The sequence below is a fragment of the Perognathus longimembris genome, chromosome 14 (assembly GCF_023159225.1).
Source record: "Perognathus longimembris pacificus isolate PPM17 chromosome 14, ASM2315922v1, whole genome shotgun sequence".
NCBI lineage: Eukaryota > Metazoa > Chordata > Mammalia > Rodentia > Heteromyidae > Perognathus > Perognathus longimembris.
Genome location: NC_063174.1, coordinates 61,869,132 through 61,881,907, shown reverse-complemented (window position 1 = coordinate 61,881,907; position 12,776 = coordinate 61,869,132).

Below are 12,776 nucleotides of genomic sequence, written 5' to 3'. Positions count from 1 at the left end.
CTGGGCCAGCTCGGGGGCCTGGAGGGCCACGCGCTCCTCCTCACCCCACACAGGGCAACCGGGGGGGCTGGGAGGGAGGGGCGGGGGTGACGTGACACAGCTCACCCTCAGGGGTCCCGGGCCCCGACCACGTGTGCCCATGTGCCCCCCACGCTGCTGAGGGACCGCCAGGGTCACCCCGAGGGTGGTGGACGGGCCCCATGAGGCCAGGGTCACCCCATGGGTGGTGGGCGGGCCTCGTGAGCCAGGGTCACCCCGGGGGTGGTGGGCGGGCCTCGTGAGCCAGGGTCACCCCCGGGGGTGGTGGGCGGGCCCTCAGGCGACACCCCAGGCACCTTCCTCCCCAGCTCACGGCACCCAGAGCCCAGACGCCCCTCCACGCGGCTGCAGGGGCCCCTTGAACCGCCAGCCAGCCGTCCCCGCGGGGGAATCCGTCGGGCCGGCCCTCCCGGCGGCCGCGAGAGTAACACGCGCGGTACTTTGATTGGGGGCTGGTGGAGGGAGCCGTCCTTGGCTGCAGAGACGGAGCCAGGATTCAGGAGAGGAAGATGAGCCCGATAGATGCTGGCGCCCCCCGAGGGCCGCGGCCACGGGCCCGCTCAGCCTTCCGCCCCTCACGCCCGCCCGCCTGGGGCCGGGGAGCCGGCCGAGCCCCCACCCAGGGGCTGGCCGGAGCACCGCACAGCGGCGGGGTCAGAGGTCACTCCTCTGCAAAGGGAGGCTGGAGCGGCCCGGGGACCCAGCCCCCGAGGGCCCCGCAGGACCCCGGCCGGGAATCCTGGGGCAGGGGCTGCGGCCGCCCTGGCCCTGCCCGGCAAGGGGCCAGCACCTCTGCGGTCCCTCCACAGCCAGGAAGCTCCCAGCCTGACCTCGATCTTGACCGGGCCGGCCCAAGGGCGGAGCCCACCGGCTCCCAGGAGCACCCGGGAAGGGCAGGCTGGGCTGCCGAGGGCTCCAGGCCCCGGAGCCCTGTGCTCAGGCCCAGCCGCGCCCCACATCAGAGTCCGGGGCGTGGGGCCTCCTGCGCTGCAGCCGTGCGGAGCTGCTGGCATCGCGGGGGGCCGGGGGGCGCCTTCCCCAGGGCTGCGGCTCCCCCTAGTGAGATGGCCAGCTTTGGCTTCTGCCTTCTGCACAAAGGCTGCCATCCTGGAAAGAGCTGGCAGGGTCCATCCGCGCCCCTGCCTGGCCCTGCCCCGCCCGTGCCCCGGCCCACTGCCCACCGCTTATCGCGGCCAGAGGCCCCTGGAAAGCTGACACACACACACACACACACACCCGCGGCCAGAGGCCCCTGGAAAGCTGACACACACACACACACACACACCCGTGGCCAGAGGCCCCTGGAAAGCTCACACACACACACACACACACACACACCCGTGGCCAGAGGCCCCTGGAAAGCTGACACACACACACACACACACACGGCCAGAGGCCCCTGGAAAGCTCACACACACACACACACACGTGGCCAGAGGCCCCTGGAAAGCACACACACACACACACACACACCAGTGGCCAGAGGCCCCTGGAAAACTCACACACACACACACACACCCGCCCGCGGCCAGAGGCCCCTGGAAAGCTCACACACACACACACACACACCTGTGGCCAGAGGCCCCTGGAAAGCTGACACACACACACACACACACACCCATGGCCAGAGGCCCCTGGAAAGCTGACACACACACACACACACACCCGTGGCCAGAGGCCCCTGGAAAGCTCACACACACACACACACCCGCGGCCAGAGGCCCCTGGAAAGCACACACACACACACACACACCCGTGGCCAGAGGCCCCTGGAAAGCTGACACACACACACACACACACACCCGCGGCCAGAGGCCCCTGGAAAGCTGACACACACACACACACACACACCCGTGGCCAGAGGCCCCTGGAAAGCTCACACACACACACACACACACACACACCCGTGGCCAGAGGCCCCTGGAAAGCTGACACACACACACACACACACACGGCCAGAGGCCCCTGGAAAGCTCACACACACACACACACACGTGGCCAGAGGCCCCTGGAAAGCACACACACACACACACACACACCAGTGGCCAGAGGCCCCTGGAAAACTCACACACACACACACACACCCGCCCGCGGCCAGAGGCCCCTGGAAAGCTCACACACACACACACACACACCTGTGGCCAGAGGCCCCTGGAAAGCTGACACACACACACACACACACACCCATGGCCAGAGGCCCCTGGAAAGCTGACACACACACACACACACACCCGTGGCCAGAGGCCCCTGGAAAGCTCACACACACACACACACCCGCGGCCAGAGGCCCCTGGAAAGCACACACACACACACACACACACCCGTGGCCAGAGGCCCCTGGAAAGCTGACACACACACACACACACACACCCGCGGCCAGAGGCCCCTGGAAAGCTGACACACACACACACACACACACCCGTGGCCAGAGGCCCCTGGAAAGCTCACACACACACACACACACACACACACCCGTGGCCAGAGGCCCCTGGAAAGCTGACACACACACACACACACACACGGCCAGAGGCCCCTGGAAAGCTCACACACACACACACACACGTGGCCAGAGGCCCCTGGAAAGCACACACACACACACACACACACCAGTGGCCAGAGGCCCCTGGAAAACTCACACACACACACACACACCCGCCCGCGGCCAGAGGCCCCTGGAAAGCTCACACACACACACACACACACCTGTGGCCAGAGGCCCCTGGAAAGCTGACACACACACACACACACACACCCATGGCCAGAGGCCCCTGGAAAGCTGACACACACACACACACACACCCGTGGCCAGAGGCCCCTGGAAAGCTCACACACACACACACACCCGCGGCCAGAGGCCCCTGGAAAGCACACACACACACACACACACCCGTGGCCAGAGGCCCCTGGAAAGCTGACACACACACACAGACACACACGGCCAGAGGCCCCTGGAAAGCTCACACACACACACACACACACCTGTGGCCAGAGGCCCCTGGAAAGCACACACACACACACACCCGTGGCCAGAGGCCCCTGGAAAGCTCACACACACACACACACACACACACACGTGGCCAGAGGCCCCTGGAAAGCTGACACACACACACACACACACACACACCTGTGGCCAGAGGCCCCTGGAAAGCTCACACACACACACACACACACGCCCGTGGCCAGAGGCCCCTGGAAAGCTGACACACACACACACACCCGTGGCCAGAGGCCCCTGGAAAGCTCACACACACACACACACACACGTGGCCAGAGGCCCCTGGAAAGCTGACACACACACACACACACACACACACCCCGTGGCCAGAGGCCCCTGGAAAGCTCACACACACACACACACACACGTGGCCAGAGGCCCCTGGAAAGCTGACACACACACACACACACACACACCCGTGGCCAGAGGCCCCTGGAAAGCTCACACACACACACACCCGTGGCCAGAGGCCCCTGGAAAGCACACACACACACACACACACACCCGTGGCCAGAGGCCCCTGGAAAGCTCACACACACACACACACACCCGTGGCCAGAGGCCCCTGGAAAGCTCACACACACACACACACACCCGTGGCCAGAGGCCCCTGGAAAGCTGACACACACACACACACCCGTGGCCAGAGGCCCCTGGAAAGCACACACACACACACACACACCCGTGGCCAGAGGCCCCTGGAAAGCACACACACACACACACACACCCGTGGCCAGAGGCCCCTGGATAGCTCACACACACACACACACACACGGCCAGAGGCCCCTGGAAAGCTCAAACACACACACACACACACACACACCCGTGGCCAGAGGCCCCTGGAAAGCACACACACACACACACACCCGTGGCCAGAGGCCCCTGGAAAGCTCACACACACACACACATACACACACACGTGGCCAGTGGCCCCTGGAAAGCTGACACACACACACACACACACACCTGTGGCCAGAGGCCCCTGGAAAGCTCACACACACACACACACACACACCCGTGGCCAGAGGCCCCTGGAAAGCTCACACACACACACACACACACACACCCGTGGCCAGAGGCCCCTGGAAAGCTCACACACACACACACACACACCCGTGGCCAGAGGCCCCTGGAAAGCTCACACACCACACACACACACACACCTGTGGCCAGAGGCCCCTGGAAAGCTCACACACACACACACACGTGGCCAGAGGCCCCTGGAAAGCTGACACACACACACACACACACCCGTGGCCAGAGGCCCCTGGAAAGCTCACACACACACACACACACACACACACACCCGTGGCCAGAGGCCCCTGGAAAGCTGACACACACACACACACCCGTGGCCAGAGGCCCCTGGAAAGCTCACACACACACACACACACACGGCCAGAGGCCCCTGGAAAGCTCACACACACACACACACACACACCCGTGGCCAGAGGCCCCTGGAAAGCACACACACACACACACACCCGTGGCCAGAGGCCCCTGGAAAGCTGACACACACACACACACACACACCCGTGGCCAGAGGCCCCTGGAAAGCTGACACACACACACACACACACACCCGTGGCCAGAGGCCCCTGGAAAGCTGACACACACACACACACCCGTGGCCAGAGGCCCCTGGAAAGCTCACACACACACACACACACACACGCGGCCAGAGGCCCCTGGAAAGCTCACACACACACACACACCCGTGGCCAGAGGCCCCTGGAAAGCTGACACACACACACACACACACACACACACGGCCAGAGGCCCCTGGAAAGCTGACACACACACACACACACACACCCGTGGCCAGAGGCCCCTGGAAAGCTCACACACACACACACACACGGCCAGAGGCCCCTGGAAATCTCACACACACACACACACACCTGTGGCCAGAGGCCCCTGGAAAGCACACACACACACACACACACACGCCCGCGGCCAGAGGCCCCTGGAAAGCTGACACACACACACACACACCCGTGGGCAGAGGCCCCTGGAAAGCTCACACACACACACACACACACACACCCATGGCCAGAGGCCCCTGGAAAGCTGACACACACACACACACACACACCCGTGGCCAGAGGCCCCTGGAAAGCTCACACACACACACACACACACACACACCCATGGCCAGAGGCCCCTGGAAAGCTCACACACACACACACACACCCGTGGCCAGAGGCCCCTGGAAAGCACACACACACACACACACCCGCGGCCAGAGGCCCCTGGAAAGCACACACACACACACACACACACCCGTGGCCAGAGGCCCCTGGAAAGCTCACACACACACACACACCCGCGGCCAGAGGCCCCTGGAAAGCACACACACACACACACACACCCGTGGCCAGAGGCCCCTGGAAAGCTGACACACACACACACACACACACACACGGCCAGAGGCCCCTGGAAAGCTGACACACACACACACACACCCGTGGCCAGAGGCCCCTGGAAAGCTCACACACACACACACACACACGCGGCCAGAGGCCCCTGGAAAGCACACACACACACACACACACACGTGGCCAGAGGCCCCTGGAAAGCTGACACACACACACACACACACACACACCTGTGGCCAGAGGCCCCTGGAAAGCTCACACACACACACACACACCCGTGGCCAGAGGCCCCTGGAAAGCTCACACACACACACACACACACACACCTGTGGCCAGAGGCCCCTGGAAAGCTCACACACACACACACACACCCGCGGCCAGAGGCCCCTGGAAAGCACACACACACACACACACACACCTGTGGCCAGAGGCCCCTGGAAAGCTCACACACACACACACACACCCGTGGCCAGAGGCCCCTGGAAAGCTGACACACACACACACACACACCCGTGGCCAGAGGCCCCTGGAAAGCTCACACACACACACACACACCCGTGGCCAGAGGCCCCTGGAAAGCACACACACACACACACACACACCCGTGGCCAGAGGCCCCTGGAAAGCTGACACACACACACACACACACCCGTGGCCAGAGGCCCCTGGAAAGCTGACACACACACACACACCCGTGGCCAGAGGCCCCTGGAAAGCTCACACACACACACACACACACACACCTCTGTGGCCAGAGGCCCCTGGAAAGCTCACACACACACACACACACACGCCCGTGGCCAGAGGCCCCTGGAAAGCTCACACACACACACACACACACCTCTGTGGCCAGAGGCCCCTGGAAAGCTCACACACACACACACACACACACACACCCGTGGCCAGAGGCCTCTGGAAAGCTCACACACACACACACACACACACCCGTGGCCAGAGGCCCCTGGAAAGCTCACACACACACACACACACACACCTCTGTGGCCAGAGGCCCCTGGAAAGCTCACACACACACACACACACGCCCGTGGCCAGAGGCCCCTGGAAAGCTCACACACACACACACACACCCGTGGCCAGAGGCCTCTGGAAAGCTCACACACACACACACACACACACCCGTGGCCAGAGGCCCCTGGAAAGCTCACACACACACACACACACACACCTCTGTGGCCAGAGGCCCCTGGAAAGCTCACACACACACACACACACGCCCGTGGCCAGAGGCCCCTGGAAAGCTCACACACACACACACACACACACCTCTGTGGCCAGAGGCCCCTGGAAAGCTCACACACACACACACACACACAACACACACCCGTGGCCAGAGGCCCCTGGAAAGCTCACACACACACACACACACACACCTCTGTGGCCAGAGGCCCCTGGAAAGCTCACACACACACACACACACGCCCGTGGCCAGAGGCCCCTGGAAAGCTCACACACACACACACACACACACCTCTGTGGCCAGAGGCCCCTGGAAAGCTCACACACACACACACACACACACACACACCCGTGGCCAGAGGCCCCTGGAAAGCTCACACACACACACACACACACACACACACACACACCCAGCACTCAGGAATGGTTTTTCTCCGGCCACCGCTCACCATGTTTTCTCAGGAATTTGTGTCACCCAGAGACCCAGGAAGGAAAGTCGTCACTGAAGTGCCGACGGGGAGGCCCTGGCGGTGCCACCCGACTCCGTGGTGACCAAGGAGGGGAGGGTGTGACCAGGAGAAGCAGGCCCTGCACGGGGAGTCACGGCTCCCCAACAACCAGGAGGACTCACAGGATTTGGGGCGAGTCTCGCTGCCCCTCGCGACCAGACGGAGGCGCCCCGTGGGTGCTGCACCCCAGCAGGTCAGGGTGGCAGCCGAGCCCGGCCCTCACACCCCCACGTCGCTCTGGGTGGGCCCAGGTCCCCGCCCGACCCTCGCACCCCCACCCCCACCCCCGTTGCTCTGGTTGGGCCCAGGTCCCCTCCTGACCCTCGCACCCCCACCCCCACCCCCGTTGCTCTGGTTGGGCCCAGGTCCCCGCCTGACGCTTGCACCCCCACCCCCACCCCTGTTGCTCTGGTTGGGCCCAGGTCCCCGCCTGACCCTTGCCCCCACCCACCCACCCCCGTCGCTCTGGTTGGGCTCAGGTCCCCGCCTGACCCTTGCCCCCACCCACCCACCCCCGTCGCTCTGGTTGGGCTCAGGTCCCCTCCTGACCCTCGCACCCCCACCCCGTCACTCTGGATGGTCCCAGGTCCCCTCCTGACCCTCGCCACCGCCCCCCCCTCACTCTGGTTGGGCCCAGGTCCCCTCCTGACCCTCGCACCCCCCCCCGTCGCTCTGGTTGGGCCCAGGTCCCCTCCTGACCCTCGCACCGCCCCCCCCGTCGCTCTGGTTGGGCCCAGGTCCCCTCCTGACCCTCCCCCCTCCCCCCTCCCCCCCTCACTCTGGTTGGGCCCAGGTCCCTCCTGACCCTCCCCCCTCCCCCCTCCCCCCCCCCCCCCCCCCCGCTCTGGTTGGGCCCAGGTCCCCGCACAGAAAGAGCTGCCACAGCAGTTCCGGCGGCGCAGCCCCTGTCGGGGTCCGGTTACGGCTTATGGATGGCCCCCCAGGCGGCGGCTTGAGGGGAGGGCCCAACTTTATAAATAAAATTTATCATTGTAACGATGCCTCCTGCGGAGAGCCAGGACTTTTATGGTCTCCTGGAGGTCGTGAATAATTTAGAAGGGAAGCAGTGCCTTTGTGAGTGCACAGCTGGGCCCAGAGGTTCCCATGATCCCTGCTGCCGCGGGCACTGCAGACAGCGTCCACAGAAGGCCCCCCCCGGCACCCCCTGCTCCTCACGCCCCGCGCCCCCAGCCCCGGGACGGCCCCCCCGCTCCATCCCCGCGTCTCCTCTCCAGCCAACCGCACCACGGGGGCCCAGAGCGTCGCTGAGCGCCGGTGCCTCTGTCCCTGACACCTGGACGTTTAAACCAGAGGAAGAGCAGACAGTTATCCTCTCGCTTTTTAGGAAACATCCAGAATCAAGGTGGCGATGGGCGGTGTGGCTTCGGGGGCTCCGGGGAAGACCCCCCCCCCGGGGCCCGCAGGTCCCCGGCTTTCCTCACCCCCATGCCTCTCTGCCCTCCCTGGGGGGCCTCCTGGCCTCGCCTGACAGCCGATTTGCGCTGCCCCGCGGGCGGGGCCCCGGGGAGCCGATGGACGCTGACAACGTGGAGTCCGGGGTCCCGGGAGCACGGCCCGCCTGGTGAGCGGAACAGGCCCGGCCACGGAGCCCCGGCGGCCCGGGCCCACGTGCCTCCCAGCCTCCGGGGACCTTCCGGAACCGCCAGGCGGGCTGCTGCCTTCCAGCCCTCAGGAGTGGGCAGCCATCGGCCATCCTGACGGCAGCGGCGAGAGGCCGGGGCTTCCCACCGTCCACTGTGTCCTCCCGGGGCGCACAGGGCCGAGGAGGGAGGGAGGGAGGAGGGAGGCCGGTGCGGGGCTCGGGTCCTCGCTCACCTACGGGGGAGACAGCGGGGTCACCTGTGTGGCCGAGGCAGGACCAAGCCAGAGGCACCGCCCACCGACGGTGCCACCGTCCGCCGTCGCGGGTCCACCAGCTGCGGCCTCCCTGGGCCAAGGTCGGGGCCCCTCGGCGAGGCTCCCCGGGCCCGGGCGGCGAGGACAGCCGCGGCTCAGCCTGCAGAGGCCAGGCCGGCGGCGCACTCGGGGCGGGGGGCGGGGTGCCCGGCAGGAGTCTCACCGGGAGAGGCCGGGGAACGGGCCGGCATGCTCCTGGCCGCCCAGTCACGGCTGCCGGGGCAGAGACGGCAGGCAGGGGGCAGCGTCTCCCGCCGGGGGGCCCGGGGGGCCAGGGGTTGGCTGGTCCCTCTTCCCACCGGGAAAGGGGCCAGGAAGGCGCTTCCCCATGCCGCCTGGCCCCGCCCCTCCAGGGCCCCGCCCCTCCAGGGCCCCCGCCCCCCAGGGGCCCCGCCCCTCCAGGGCCCCGCCCCTCCAGGGCCCCGCCCGCTCTGCCCTGGGCCCCCGCCCTGCTCCGCCCACTCTTGCCTGGCCCCAGAGCCGGGCTTCCGGGAGCTCTGGCCCTGGCCCCGCCCACCACCGGCCCCGCCCCACCCCTCCAGGGCCCCGCCCCTCCAGAGCCCCACCCGCCCCACCTAGGGCCCCGTCCCCCCCGGGCCCGCCCCGCTCTTGCCTGGCCCCAGACCTCGGGCTTCCAGGAGCTCGGACCCTGGCCCCGCCCCCCCAGGGCCCCGCCCCCCCAGGGCCCTGCCCCCCAGGGCCCGCCCCGCTCTTGCCTGGCCCCAGACCCCGGGCTCTGACCTGGCCCCGCCCCACCCAGGGCCCCGCCCCCCCCAGGGCCCCGCCCCCCAGGGCCCCCCAGGGCCCCGTTCCCCCCAGGGGCCCCGCCCCCAGGGCCCCGCCCCCCAGGGCCCCCCAGGGCCCCGTCCCCCCCGGGCCCGCCCCGCTCTTGCCTGGCCCCAGACCCCGGGCTTCCAGGAGCTCGGACCCTGGCCCCGCCCCCCCAGGGCCCCGCCCCCAGGGCCCGCCCCGCTCTTTGCCTGGCCCCAGACCCCGGGCTCTGACCTGGCCCCGCCCCCCCAGGGCCCCGCCCCCCCAGGGCCCGCCCCGCTCTTGCCTGGCCCCAGACCCCGGGCTTCCAGGAGCTCGGACCCCGGCCCCGCCCCACCCAGGGCCCCCCAGGGCCCCCGTTCCCCCCCAGGGCCCCGCCCCCAGGGCCCCGCCCCCAGGGCCCCGCCCCCCAGGGCCCCCCAGGGCCCCGTTCCCCCCCAGGGCCCCGCCCCCAGGGCCCCGCCCCCAGGGCCCCGCCCCCCAGGGCCCCGCAGGGCCCCGTTCCCCCCCGGGCCCGCCCCGCTCTTGCCTGGCCCCAGACCCCGGGCTTCCAGGAGCTCGGACCCCGGCTCGCTCTCGCGCGGCGACCCTGGAGGGAGGTCAGCGAGCTCCAGGCCTGAGGCCTCTCCGCCGGGGCTCTATGGGAACCTGGCTGCGCCACCCTCCCATCTTTGTGGACTGAGCCGAGCTGGCTCCCAGCCCCCGCTCCTCACCTGCCCCACAAGGCGGGGCACCGCCTGCTCCGGGGTGAAGGCCCTGGGCCCGTCCAGCGGGGCCTCTGCCCACTCCGTCCGGGCAGCTGGGCACCTGGCTTTTGCCGTCAGGGGTGCACCCCTCCTGCGCGGCATGGAAGGACGGGGGGGGGGGCCGCCACACCTCCCTGGCAGCCCCTCTAGCGGGCCGAGACCCCACAAGGCAGTCAGGGCTTGATGCAGCTCCCAGGTCTGATTCCGCGCGGGGCTGCTGAGCTTGAGCCGGCCCGCCACCTCCTGGTTGCCTGGTGTGCGGCGCTTTTCCCCATCCGCCCCTGCGGGGAGGGGCCAGCGCGGCAGCTGTCGGGCAGGACGGACAGCCACCGCCACGGACAGCCAGTGTGCCCAGCCCACGACGGGCCGGAGAAGCAGCCCCAGGCCCCTGCTGGCCCACCGCCGAGGCTCGGCCCCAGGGGGGCTGCCATCTCCCCGAGACCTCTCTCCCCGAGACCTCTCGGCAGGGGGCCGGCAGGGCGGGGGCGGGGGGGGCAGCAGGCTATCCCATGTCCACCCCAGAGCTTTGCTCTGCAGCAGGGTCTAATCTGGGGCTGGACTCTGTGGTCACCCGCCTCGCTACAGACACTACATCGTCATCGCATGTGTGCGCACACACGCACCGCACACACACGCACGCACACACGCCACCATGCACACATTCACTCCCACACACGTGCACCACGCTAATTCCAAACGTTGAGTTGGTCAAGAGCCGCACAGCCCTGGAATTTGTCTGGAAGGGCACATTTGGGTCTAGAGAAGTAGGAACAGCAGCCCTGACCCCTGGCCTCCGTCAGCAGGCCAAGCCAACTGTCCACCAGGGACCTGGGAAGCCGACACCTCCCACCCAGCCTGGGGCCAATGCCCTGTCCACAGGGTTGCTGCCATTTCTGCCAAAGGGGAGAAGTAGTTACAGCTCAGGCCTGGCTGCAGGCCCAGGCTCTGCAGTGCAGCACAGGAAGGAGCCCAGCTCAGGGACGAAGCTGGGAAACCGGAGCCCGCATATGGCTCCTCCAGGCCAGAGCTAGGGGGAGAATTGGCAGACCCTGCCCATGCTGCTGAGGCCTGCGCCTGAGGGATTGGGAGCCGCCAGCCAGGCCATGCCGGCAGAGACCACCGCCAGCCGCGACCACCGCCAGCCGAGACCACCGCCCGCCGAGACCACCGCCAGACGCGACCACCGCCAGCCACGACCACCGCCCGCGAGACCACCGCCCGCCGAGACCACCGCCAGACACAACCACCACCAGCCACGACCACCGTCAGACACGACCACCGCCAGACACGACCACCGCCAGACACGACCACCGCCAGACACGACCACCGCCAGCCACGACCACCGTCAGACACGACCACCGCCAGCCGCGACCACCGCCAGACGCGACCACCGCCAGACGCGACCACCGCCCGCCGAGACCACCGCCCGCCGAGACCACCGCCAGACACAACCACCGTCAGACACGACCACGCCAGCCGAGACCACCGTCAGACACAACCACTGACAGACACGACCACTGCCAGCCACGACCACCGTCAGCCACGACCACCGCCCGCCACAGCTACCTCCACGACCACCGCCACGACCACTGCCAGCCCAGACCACTGCCAGACCCGACCACTGCCAGCCCAGACCACTGCCAGAGATGACCACTGCCAGACAAGACAACCAGAGCGTTGCTGGGCTCCATCCCTCGGGGCCTGCAAGGCCTGGCTCCTTCTGCCCGTCCCCGGTCCAGGCTGGAGAGGCTGTGCAGGGGGCAGGTAGACGGGGCCGTCCCCCGGGGATCAGACAGTTCCAACGCCAGGTGTGGTGGTGAGAAGCCCGCCGGGCGGGTAACGGGCCTCGGAGCGCTCACCAAAGTGACCCCAGGCTCCCGGCGGACACGGGGTCGATTTCAGACAGACCAGCTGCAGCCCTGGTCCCCCGGGCTCCGCCGTACTGAAGGTCACTGATCCTTGTAGCACCTGGACAGCTGGCGGGTGACCCCTGCCACCCGTGGGAGCTGCTGAACAGCCGGGTCCCGACGGTGAGGCTCCCCGCCCGCCCCGAGGCCAGGGCCACCACGCTCCTTCCCAGAACTCCCACCTGGCCACGGCTGGTGCTACAGGAAGGAAGCGCAGCCCGCAGGCGTGGGCAGCAGCACCTGGCCAGGCCAGCCCCGTCGGCCGCGGCGTCCCCGGGAGTTGCTCCTCTTGCTCAAGTCAGGAATGCATGCTATCT